This window comes from Parus major, chromosome 6, assembly GCF_001522545.3.
Source record: "Parus major isolate Abel chromosome 6, Parus_major1.1, whole genome shotgun sequence".
Classification (NCBI taxonomy): domain Eukaryota; kingdom Metazoa; phylum Chordata; class Aves; order Passeriformes; family Paridae; genus Parus; species Parus major.
In genome coordinates, this window is record NC_031775.1 from 21,419,923 (window position 1) to 21,432,672 (window position 12,750).

Consider the following 12,750-nt stretch of genomic DNA (forward strand, 5'->3'; position numbering starts at 1 on the left):
ACAACAACAACAAAAAGACCACCAAAAGAACAAATTAAAAAACCCAAACCCAACCACAAAACCAGAGGCCAAAGCAGACACTAAGTAAGACATATTAATGTACTAAAGACTTAATGAAGTTGGGGGGGGTGTGGAGGGGAAAGTGCTTACTTTATTAGTTTATGGCCGATTAATGGGAACGGTCATTACAATGATGGAGATGGATTACCCCCATCAAACACAAGCACCAGCCCCTTTCGGAAGGTAGAGGGGTGCTGGTGGTGGTGCCTTGCTGCTCAGCCAGGGTTTGGGAAGTGGGGTGCTGCACAGGGAAGGGAGATGGGCTCAGGGAGGGCAGGCGGCTGTAGAGATGCCAGGGAGGTTTTGTTAGATACCATGAGCTGGAGACTGAATGAATGAGGGGTTCAGGTGGTGGGCTTGAGGGGTCAGTGCTTCGTAGGAGAAATCCTGAGAAGAAAGGAAAGGGACGAGTGAAGAGGCCAAGGAGCCCCCATGCCAATAAGCAGCCTGGGGGTGATTTCAGGTCCCCAAAACTTGGTTCATCTTCAAGGCTGAGAGGAGCACAACATCTCAGATGCATTAATGCCCATCTCCCAGCCAAAGAGGGCACAGGATGGACAGACAGACTGGCCAGAGACATGGGAGATCAGCTCCAGGGGTGGTAAGCAGCTTTCACCCCTTGTCCCTCCAGTACTCTGCACTGAGACCTTCAAGTGTGGTCCTGCAGGACCAGGATGTGAGAGCCAGTTTGGTTTACCCAGAACACAGTTAAATACCCCTATGGCAATGACCCAGAGATCCCCAGATAGCTCATGATAATCAGAATTACCAAATATCTCCCCAGTCACTAATTGGTAGTTACCCTTTGGCTCCCTGGGGCAGGGCAGTAACTCTCATCCCTGTGAGCTGTGGTTCAAGGACCATCTACTCTTGCTGGGGATTAAATGCTCCAGAAAAACACTCACACTTGCATTCACTCAACAGCCTTTGATTCTTCCATGTTTTCAGCCCCTTTCATTCACACCACACCAAAATTTACACCAAACATGGAGGATAATTTACTTTTTTGCCTTTAATGGCCAGAATATTCACACTGGTAACAGGAGTTAGGAATTGAAAGGGAACATCTTTGATATTTGTGCAAACTTTGCTGCTTGTCTGGAAAGCAAAGGTGTTGAGCTTCACATATGGGGGAAAGAAACAGAGGGAAATACATCTCCTATGTTCTTGGTTGCCAGGGTCACAGAGCACAGCCATGACATCTCTGGCAGCCTCCTGACCTGTCTACCCAGGCACCACTGGCAGAGGTGGAAGTGCCAGACCCTTGTAAGAAGCAAGGCAATGCCTTCCCTGGCCTCACTGGTGGCCGCTCCAGGTGGGGCTGTGCCCAAGCTCTGACCAGCCTGGAGGGATGGCCATTCCTTCACACAGTCCCCACAGCTCTGCTCTCACAAACAGTGGCCTTTCTCCAGCTGGGGTAGGGACCATCTTGTTAAACCTTGTGTTCTGTGGGATCACCAAGCACTGGGAAATGGATCTGGTGGAGCAGAGCAGGACCACAAGTTTCCATCACTTCAGATCCTCTCCCAGCTCTGCAACTCCTTGTCTGCATGTATTAACCTGTGCTTGAGCCACTTTTCCACATGACTTCTGGACAAGCCTGAGATGATTTGATCCCCAGAGTTTGGCACACCAAGCCTGTCCTGCAATTTGTTGTGAAGGGATTGAGATCCCCCAGCAGCTCACTTGCTATCCCCACCCACAGCCAGGCTCAGCAGCAAGGAAGGAGCTCATGGTCACACACCTGCACCGAGCAGCTCTGCCACTCTCCAGCATCCACATGGACCCTCCTGAGTGATGAATAACCACCCTAATGAAAGGAGGGAAATTGGATTAGTGCTGAACACCCATGTGCTTGAACTGTGCCTGATTAAACCCCCATCTGTGCAGGGAAAGGCCAAGTCTTCCCGCTTCTCAAAAGCCAGGGAGCTGGCAGCACTAGTGCACGGTCTCATCTGCAGCCTGTTCGGACATTTCAGGTGCCCAGAAACATTTCCCCCTCTACCACCAGCAAACTGCCCCCTAAAGGCTGATCTGGAAAGTTTGGGACTGGCTTTCTTCACTGTGCTGACCTCCCAATGGATGCTTTTGCAGCTGGAAAAATGAAGATTTACAAGACTTCTGAGTTGTCTCTGGGCTTGCTACCAGGTCCTTCCCTCAGCAAGGAAAGTCAGTCTCATCCTCTTTGCCTCAGTTTCCCCATCTCCAACTGTTACAAACAACACCTTCCTGCATGTAAATATTGTGTTTTCTTTAGAGCAAAGTGTCTTCCACTAGGAATTTGGCCCAAATGGTGGAAACCACCTCAGTTTCTTGATGGCTTTGCATAGACCCCTTAGAAACAGTCTGGGGACACTGATGGGGCTGATGGTTTCTAAGACATGGGCGCCAGGACTCGGAGTAGGCAATCTGCTGGCATCAAGCCTGCAACTAGAAAGTTCAAGGCTAGAAGAGATGCCAAGATTCTCTGTAGTTGTCTCAGAAATACTCAGGACAGATCATATCAATCTGTCTACAAACACTGACAGCTCTAACTTGGGTTTGCATGAAGAATCCCTATGACAAAAACACATGGCAAAGGATCTCAGTTTGCTCTGCAGATCCCAAGAGCTGGCTAAACCACATCTAATGTTGGTGGAAAGGCTTATTTCAGCCCCTCTCACCCTAAAACAAGTGAAAAACAAAATGGATCTTATTTTTAAGTATTTGTCTCTTAGTTTGGGTCCCATTGACCCTCCAATCCAGCAGGCTCAAGCCCTTGGATACCTGCACCTGTCTGCAGACCCTGGGAACAGTAGTGAGACCTGATACCAGGTTCCCACTGCTCACAGTCCTGGGACAGCTTGGGAGTGTTTCTGGGGAGAAACAGCAGCTGCAACCCCTCTCATAGGCAAATAGGACATGCCAGTGCTATCCCAAAGACACATCCCAAGGAGTCCTTTCAGATCTCCTCCACATACACAGGACCTTCCATGTCCAGGACATGACAAGACACTGCACAACAGCACATCCCACACCAGGATCTGGAGCTACACACACCTCCCAGTCCTGGTCAGTGCTGTCCCATCCTTCCCCAGCCTCTGCATATCCACATGAAGGACCAGGAGTTTAATTCACCACCAGCCTGACCCTGAGCCATTTTGGATCAGCACAACTTGAGGTCTGACTGCCAAGTGCTTTTGGCACTAATTTTTTCCTCGTTCTCGTATAAGGTGAGGTTGCAACATCTGCTGAACAGGTATCACACTAATGAAACACAGTCACTGCTCTGATTGACAGCACAGAAATCCTGCAGAAGAACCAAGCCAGACACCAACCCTTGGATGGCTTTTCCCAATTTCCATGGAGGGTTGGGCTGTGTTTGCCCATGGGCTCTGTTGGGCTTACAAGAACAACAGTTGTCTGAATCTCACGGAGCTTGGGCACTGGTGCTGCTTTAATTGCAGGGCTCCTTTGCTACCAGGCCCTAATCAGGCAGGTGAGTGGCTGACCTTGGTCAGCAGTGCAATGTCACTGCTGGCCCAGCATTGCTGGGAGGTGGCTGTGAGGCCACTTGACCCCAAGAGTGCCAGGACAGGCACAAGCACCCATGGCAGGAGACTGCAGGGACCAGGGGGGTGCCTGGCATTATCCCTTGCCAATGTGGCATTATGGTCTAGCACAGCATCACAAGGGGGACCAAAAATCCCCAGCCCCTCTTGCCACTTCATATCCCCATCAAATAAACTTTCAGGTGTGGGACAAGGTTGACACCAGTGACCTGTCACAGGCTCCATAACACCTGGGGTCCTGCTCAGGATGTCAGGCACATCCTGGCAGCTTACCCTGGGACTGGAATGACCCACCAACTCTGCTTCTGCACACATGAGAAACAGCTTCAACTCCGAAATCACACACACACACACACACCTTGTGCCCACCCCAAGGACCAAGCCATGAAAACCCCTGCTCAGTCTGCAAACACCTCAAATCAGTTTTGCCCTCCAGCTTTGCCAGCAAAGGTGGTGAGGAGCCCTCCCTTATGCACCCAGCAAAGAAAAGCTGCGGGTGCCAGCAACTCTTCAACCATAATGAAAGTCTCAGGTATCCCAGCCCGGCCAAATCACCTCCTACAGACGCAGAACGGCGCTGGAGTAGCAATAAAAGTGTCAGGGATGTCTCCTTGTGCATCACCAGACTGCAGCATTTTGGGAGCGGCCTGCACAGAGGTTAATTATTGCTTCCCTCTCTTCCCCTCTCGCTCCCAGTTTAAGATGGATCTGACTGTCAGGAGGGGTGACAGATGAAGACAAAGCACAGGTACAGCTCCCATGAACTCTGCGCCTGCCTGTATCATCCTAGAGCAGCTGGGAGCACGTGGAGTGGAGCTGGGGGGGAGGGAAAGGAGGGGGCGAGGAGGAGGGAGAGTCGAGAAAGCAGCAACCATACCAGTGCTGGAATGGATTTGATGTGGGGGATGTGGGGTCGCTGGACTGGGAGAAGAGAAATTATAGCTCCTTCCACCCCACTCTTGTAGAAGGAATTGTTTTTCCTCCTCACCTCTTCATGCAGCTTCCAAACTTCACTCGAGATTGGCAGAGACCTTTTCCCAAGTATCAAGGAAAACATGAGAAAGAGCACATGGTCAGCTGCCTTCTGCTCCACACAGCTCCCATCACTGCAAGCACAAATCTGTATTTGAGCATCTCCCCTTTGAAATTAATTAATTTAAGAAAATCTGGGATCAAGGTCCCAGCTCTGCCACAGTCATGAGTCTCTGAACTCCTGTTCTCTAAAGCAGCCTCTGGCTGGAGCAACACTCAAGCCTTTTGGGTGGAAGAAGCTTTGCAGATGCTGTTATGAGCAGCCCCCAGCAGACAGGTATCTATGAGCATCCCTTCTCCATGTGCAGCAGGAGGTCACTTGTCCTGCACTTTCCTTCCTGGTCAGTGGCTTTAGTGCCAGCACAGTCATTGCCATTAAAAACTTGTCTTGGCCTCTGGAGGTTTAAGAGATGACCATGACCTTTCTGTTTCCCAGGATATGTCCCTCTTCCTCTCTACAGAGCAGCTGGCGTGTTTTGATCACCTCTGTCCTCCCAGTGACCAGACATGCTGCCCAGGGAGTACCCAGACCTGCTGCCCCCAGCAGGGACAGGGCACAGCTGCTTTCAAAGCAGCTTCTTTCCAGCCAGCTGGGGAAAATCAGCTCCTATGCAACAGGCAGGAGAACTTTTCCCAGGAAAAGCCAGCTGCTTTGCCTCCCAATCAGTTTTTCTTGTAGTTAAGGGATGCTGTGACAGTGTAGCACGTGCCCTGCTGTTGCTGTATTTCCCCACTGCCCCCACACAGAAATTCCCCAGGCACTGGGAGCAGTGGCCTTGCTCTTCCACTCCAAGAGGGCTTGAAGGTATTCATCAGAAAGATGGATTCATGCCCCTTCCCCTGCTAGCCCCTGCAATCTGGTTTAGCTCTCACCTGTGTTTAGGGGCTGCCAAAGCATCTTCAGGGGGGCTGCAGGCTGGAAATTACAAGCCTGGGAGATGCACTGGTTCCTCAGGGCAGAGCAGCACCCATGTCTCCATCTCCTGCCTTCCCCTTGCCCAAGGACACAGACACTGCAGCCACTTCAGAGAGACGGAGCCACCCCAGGTACCCAGGATGAGAAATTGCCCTGTTCCCATTCCCAAAAGGGTTTGGAGTCTATCCCATGCCAGGAGCTGAGGGATGAGAAATGCCAGCATTGGCAGTTTCCATCCCTATGGAAGGGCCTTCAAGGCTGACCCTCATCTGCCTCGAGCCATTCCCAAACAGTGCCTTTCCTTTCCAGGCTTTCCAGCCATTTCAGCCGGGCTTGATACCACTTAGCTGCAGATGCTGAAGGAAACATCACTTCAAATTAAACCAAAGGGGAGCACTTCAGCTGGACAGCTTTGAAGTAGGAGGCTTTGATAAAAGACTATTTCCTCCCGCTCTTGATCTTTCTTTCTTCCCCCTCTCCTCTCCAAATGGTGAGTTTTGGCATGGCTGCTCCCGCACAGCCACGGGAAAGGCTGGGACTCCCCCTCCAGGGGCACCTTCCATCGCTCAGCCTTTCCTCCAGGACCATGGGCTCGGTACCAGCAGCTGAACCCGAGTACAACCTCTCCATATCACCCAGCAGATTTAAATCAAAACCACCCAGAGGTGTTTTCTCCCTCCATGTGCACCCTGAACAGGCCAGTTCCCTGCTGCAGAGCCCAGAAGGTATTTCCAAGGACTTCAGTTCCTGAAGGAAAGGTGCAGCCCTGCCATCCTAACCCCCTGCCAGCCTGGCCAGTGACTTATTCACTGAGGTTGTAACATTGAAACCAGGGCAGGATGCCCTCTTCAGAGCAAGTGTTCTGGGAATAAATGAGAAGATACTTTTAAGCTGTCATTTAGTTACCCTGCGTCTTCCAGGCAGCTCCCATGGCCCCAGAAGGCTCCCATCACTCCAGGCGCTTTCCCGAGCCCTTTTGAACCCCAGTGCTCAGCCCTGGGCCAGGCTGGGCCATCAGAGCACCAAGCAAGCCCCCAGTGCTGACCTTGGATGAAGGCTCATCTCCCATCTACTCCTCACCAGCCCTCCTGGAGGCAGCAGGAGCACCCAGGATGCCAGCAGCAGTGAGCCTGCCGGGGAGCTTGTACGGCGAAGGCTGAAGGGCTCAGAGCACATCCCTCCCTGTGCGACAGCTAAACGAGCCGAGACAATTAAATGTGCCATTTGATGGCTGCCTGGCAGAGCCAGAGCCTCTCTCTCTTTTAATAAAAGGACTCTTGCTCAGAATCGCTCAGGCTGCAGCTTGAGAAGTGAGAGCTCTTCACATTTAATTAAACAGCCCGTCCAAGCCTGCCTCGTGTCGGCAGGGCTCACAGGCTGCCAGAGATGCCCTGGCACCTTGCTCCCACTGCAGCCCTCACTGGGTGAAACACCCCTGCCTCCTTCCATCTTCATTCCCAGCATGGACAGAGGTGAGTCCCAGCTTGCCTGGACTGCATGTGCCACCCCAAACCGGGCTACTGTGCCCTCAGATATCAGTGCCCAGAGGAAGCTTAACCCTTGCAGAGATGACAACCCCTTGATGTGAGCCGGGCTCTCGATGGGAGCTGAGAGCCAGCAGCTCACTGTGTACATGCTATAGAAATGAGGGGTACCAGGAGGGGTGACACAGCCAGGGATAGGAATCTATCAGTGGATCCAGCCCCATGGAGGAGCACACCACCCCTCCACGTCTCTGAGCTGCAGCCACCCCACAGCTGGGACACCACGGCCTCCCTTGAGCCCTGCGCTCTCAGCCAGCTTCCGCCTGTCGCCAGCTCTGGTCCTCATCAGCGCAGGAGGGGAAATGCCCTGCTCTTGCCCAGGGCAGATAAGAGAGATGGATAAGGGTGGGGGCAGAGGGGAGGCCAGCATTTGGGTAGCTTGGCTGAATTTTCAGAGAGCACTTGTTTTGCTGATCCCTGCTGCTTAACCCTTCCTTCCCCAAGGCCAGGGCAAGCTGGCAGCAGGAGAGAGCTGCAGTTTTGTACAACTCCTGACAATACCATCCTAATGGGCTCAATGCTTCTGGATCTTCTCCATGTTTAAAGTGAGCCCCACTGAGCTGGCATCTCTCATTTCTGGCTCCTCCATCCGTGAGCAGGGAAGGCAGCATCCTCCCTCCCAAAATGCTTGCAGGGGAACTGCCACTCCCATCCTGCAAGACAGCAGCCTGGTGGCTGATGGTTTGTTATCTAAGGTGTGGAGGGCTTCAGTCCACTGTCTGCAGCTGTACTTGCAGGACATGCTAGACCAGGCTCCCCTGGATCTTCTTGGTCCCCCTGACACCAGCTAAGAGACAAACCCAGAACTTTTGTGTTTTATTCTTCCTACCTGAACTCTCCTGTGAGGGAAGGACTGGCTCCAGCAGGTGTCCTGGAGGGATGCTGAACAGCCACCCCAGCCCTTCACCACATACATCCACATGTGGCTGCAAAGCGGGAAAGGTGAATGGGGGGAATGGGATATGCAAGTTGCAGCTTCTGCCTCTCTTCACAGCCATAGCTGGGAGATGGGGGTTATTAAAGGGGAGGGCTCAGGCTGTGCTTTGAATGTAGACATCCAGCCAGGTGAATATTTGGGTTTTTTACAAGAAGCCCAGAGTTGCTGTTGCCTGCTCCTCTCCCACATTCTCAGACCGGCAGAGCTCAGGCAGCTGGGGAAAGCTGCTGATGGGTACGAGCCCTTCCCAACCCACCAGGGCTCAGGGGCTGCTCTGCAGAGACCCCATCACTCACACTTTCAGGCCTGCCAAGCCAAAGGCACAGTAATTGCTAGCCAGATCCCCCCCCACTTCCGAAGCAGTGTGCTCTGGCAGGGACCAGGCACAGGGGCTCCCATTTCCGCCTGCCTCCGGCTGTTACGGAGCAGAGAAGTGACAGAGAGCAGCCCCGGGGCAGAAAGGGCTGCGAGGAGAGACAGCAACCAGCACTCCGATAAGGCAGGTCCCTGCTGAGCACCTCCTTGCTTTTGAGATAACGCACCCCAGGCACTCCCTGAAGGATACCTGTGCTCTCTGCAGGTTGTGCCCTCACATGGATTATTGCCTGCTCCAGCTCATCCCCCTCTCTCCCTGGAGTCAGACCCCAGCCCCAGATTCCATGCCCATGAAGAGGGGAAAGCTCAGACCATAGGGAGCAAACCCAGGACATCAGATGTGCACACAAGCGGAGATACAACCAGGACCATCCCTACATACCACTAAGGTTAAGTCTTTCCCTCACCTGACCATGGGTGAAGGCCAAAAAGTGACCAAGGCAAGGAGAGTGTGGGGGCCCTCCAGCCCTCCCTGGGCTGGTGCTGCTCCTGATGAATCTGCACAGGGATCATCACCTCAAGGGGACAGGCAAGATACTATGTCCCTTCACCAGGTTCAATATCCCACTCACAGCCTCAGTAATGGTCATGGACAGAGTCACATCAGCAGCTCTTGGACTTTTCAAGCCAGAGGAAGTAGAGCTTTCAACAGATACAGCTGAGAAAAAAAAAAAAAAAAAAAAAAAAAAAAAAAAAAAAAAAAAAAAAAAAAAAAAAAAAAAAAAAAAAAAAAAAAAAAAAAAAGCAGTCTCAAGTTAAAACTTTTCACAGGCTCCAGCAGGCATCGGTGCTGGCAGAACCAGAGGGTGTTACCCTGCATCAATCCCAGCATAAAACCTCTGCTGTCAACACCAGCTAAAGAGTCCACAAAAGCTGCCCCACACACAGCCCTGCCAGCACTTCATCTTGAGGACAGAGGCTGCTTGCACGGCTTTATCTGGCTGGAAAGACCTCCTTAACATAGGAGGCTGCTTGCTCTCCTAGAAGGAGCTGCAGGTGCCTGGAGCTGGTTCAGCCCCAGTCTGTCATTTGGCTGGACTGGGACAAAGTTCCTAATCTCCCACAGCCTTGGCAGAGATGGGACTATCTGTTGTCTAATATAACAAAAGCAAAGCTTGCATCAGGGGAACTGCTTGTCCTTGAGGCCACTCCCCAAACCTGAGCACAGGGCAGTCATACAAACCCCATTTTCATGGGGAAACAGTATGGGCAGTCCTGCACCACTTCTCACATCTCTTCCACCTGCTGTGCTGCTCTCTGCAGGAATAGGTACTGGGGTTTGGTGGGATTGTTCCCTAGCAGAAAGGGCATGGGTAGGATGCAAGACCAAGGAGAGGAGGCAAAAATGCCACAACAGAGAAGTGGCAGAATTTGAGTGTCCAGGTAGGCCTACAGCAAGGACAGGGAGAAAGCAGCATCTGGATCCTGCTAGGTGATGAATACTGGATAGTGCAACACCCTTCAGCCCTCACCTGTACGCAGAGGTGCCTCCAGTCATAGCTGGACCTGTTGAGCCACCTCAGCTGAGCCACCTCCCTGACAAGCTCCTGCTTTTCACCAGCCCTTGAACAAATCCATGTCTGGAGGGGCCACCCGTGCAGCCCAGCAGACAGCACACACATTTGCTGCAGCACCAGGCACCAGTTGTTCCCCATGCCTCTCATCATCTCACCTTGCACAGCCTCTCTGTCTCCAGGAGGCTCAGCTTCCCACTCTGCCTCCTTCTAAAGGCAGCCCAGGGGTGACAAGGGGGGAACAGAGAAGGGCTGCCTAGGTGGAGCTGACTTTGGAAGGGATGTGGGTGAGAAAGCTGTGGAGAGATTGAGCCCAAGACTTTAATCTGACCTTGCAAGCAAGCTGTGATGCCAGGGCAGAGCTCTTCCCTGGATGGCTGGGCAGCCGTACAGGGTGCAGCATTTCACACCTTACCCCTGTCTTTGCAATAATCCCCATTTCCCTCGATCTGGCTCACATCTCCATGCACTGCCCAGCAATCCTGCAGTGCTGGATTGAGGGGCATGCAGCAAAGCAAACCCAGCTCTGCATGTCCCTGCAGCCAGCTTGCCCAACCTCCCCCCGCAGCAAGCACGCCGCCACTTGCTGTGACTGATACAGGGAACCTGGTGCTTTTATTAAACTCTTTGCTTCCTGTTTTAAGCTTAATAATAAATTGCATGTCACATTACGGCTGTGTTTATTAAAACCCATTGGCGTGGGCTCTGCTCTGCAACAGCATTTGAATTATTGAAAGCAACCCCCCATGGAGACCTATTTGCTGCAAACGCAGGAGGATTTATTTCCATTTTGTTTATCAGGCAGTATAAGTGCTGGGTGGAGGAAGGGAAGCCGTCTTGCTATTTTATTTTCTCTCTGAGCCACTACAGCAGGGTGAAGAGGTGCTGTGCAGAAGACAGGGGGGAAAATGCCACCCCCCAACAGGGGTGGGGACAGGCTGGGGACAGAAGTCTTGAGGGTAGCTGGTCACTCTGCCCAGAAGGTCTGTCTGTCTCTGCTTGAGCTCTCCACATGTAGTTGCTTTGTGCCTCAGTTTACCCATTTGCAGAGCGAGGTTACAGTGCTGCTTCCATCCAGGCATGAGCAGTGATCATTTCAGGCTCAATGAGCCTCTCCCAGAAGCCACTGATGTCCCACGGGAGAGACCCATGGCATGGGGGGACTGTCAGGGTGGCCACGAGGGGTGTTTACCCTTTTGCAGCCCCAGCTCAACGCACACATCCAAGGACTGCAGCTGAACATCTCCAGGCTCTTCTTCATCCCAGCTCTGCCTCATCCCAGCAGCCATCCAAATCCAGTGTCAAGAGGATGTTCTGGCTCTGGCGATCATCCCGAACGACAGCTCTTACTCGTGTCGCTTGTGATCACCCCTCCCAGCAAGGCAGAGGTTCTGCCAGGGGCAGGGAAAGGGCGTGGATGGATTTGAGGGTCAGGGTGCTGCAGGGATGCCCGAGGCCCCGGGTGCGTTCTCAGGCTGCCCAGAGCTGTGTCAGGGCCCGGCGAGGCCGGTGGATTTGCCAGGAGATGGCACTGTTTGAGCGGCTAATCGCTGCCCTGCCCCAAGCGGAGCTCTGCCGTGGGGGCGCGGACGCTCCGAAAGAAGCAGGGCCAGCAGGTTGAGGGAGGTGATTCTGTCCCTCTGCTCTCCTTTGTGAGACCACACCCGAGTGCTGTGCCCAGCTCTGGGGCTTCCAGCATAGGAAGAATATGGACCTGTTGGAGCAGGTCCTGAGGAGGACCATGAAGATGCTCAGAGGACTCAAGACAGGCTGAGAGAGTTGGGCCTGAAGAGCAGGCTGAAGAAGACAAGGCTCCAGGAACACCTTAAAGCACCTTCCAGAATCTAAAGGGTCTGTAAGAGAGCTGGAGAAGGACTTTTGACAAGGGCATGTAGTGATAGAAAAAGGGTGAGTGGCTTTAAACTGAAAGAGGGTAAGTTTAGATCAGATATCAGAAAGAATTTATTTTTTATTTTTTTTTTTGTGAGGGTGATGAGGAACCAGCATAGGTTGTCCAGAGGAGTTGTGGACTCCCCAGCCCCAGGAGTGTTCAAGACCAGGCTGGGTGGGGTCCTGAGCAACCTGGTCTAGTGGAGGGTATCCCTGCCTATGGCAGAGCTGCTGGAACTAAATTACCTCTAAGGTCCCTTCCAATCCAAACCATTCTATGATTCCATGTCCCTCCTGCCCAGACCCAGACAGGTCCCAGCACCCACAAGAGCATGGAAGGACAGGGACAGCACATTTTTGTTACAGGAGTGTATTTACTTGCCAGACTTGATGGGTTTTCCCTGCAGACCACAGAAACCTGTGGTTGGCAGCTGGTCAGAGCATGCATCTCCAGGGTCTTTCAGGTCCTGGCAGGACAAGCTGCCCTTTCTTTGTACCCAGGCTAGCAGTGACCTCTGGTGCCCTGGGAGGTGTCCACACCCTGCTCATCCAGGTGGCCAGGGGGCTTCGGTGCTGTGCCTGGGTCAGTGGCCACATCAACACTTCCCAGTGCAGCTCTCCCCAACCCTGACATCAGCCTTAACCTCTGGGCTCACCTGAGCAGGTGCTCTGAGCACAGTCAGCTGGGCTGGCAGGAGCTGCTCCCAGAAAGCAGCTGCTCTAAGATTGACCAGCAAAGGAATTTGGTGCTGCATGCTCTTGGGGCAGACCCTCTGATCCCACATGGACACCAGGTTTGGTCAGGTCCCTGGGATCCTCTAGGGGCGTGGAGCTGAGAACAGCATCTGCAGAGTCTGAGGTGCCCCCTCCTTGGGGCAGGGGCTGCAGGAAACATCTGAGCAGCCAGCAGCAGAGGTGACCAAATGCTTTT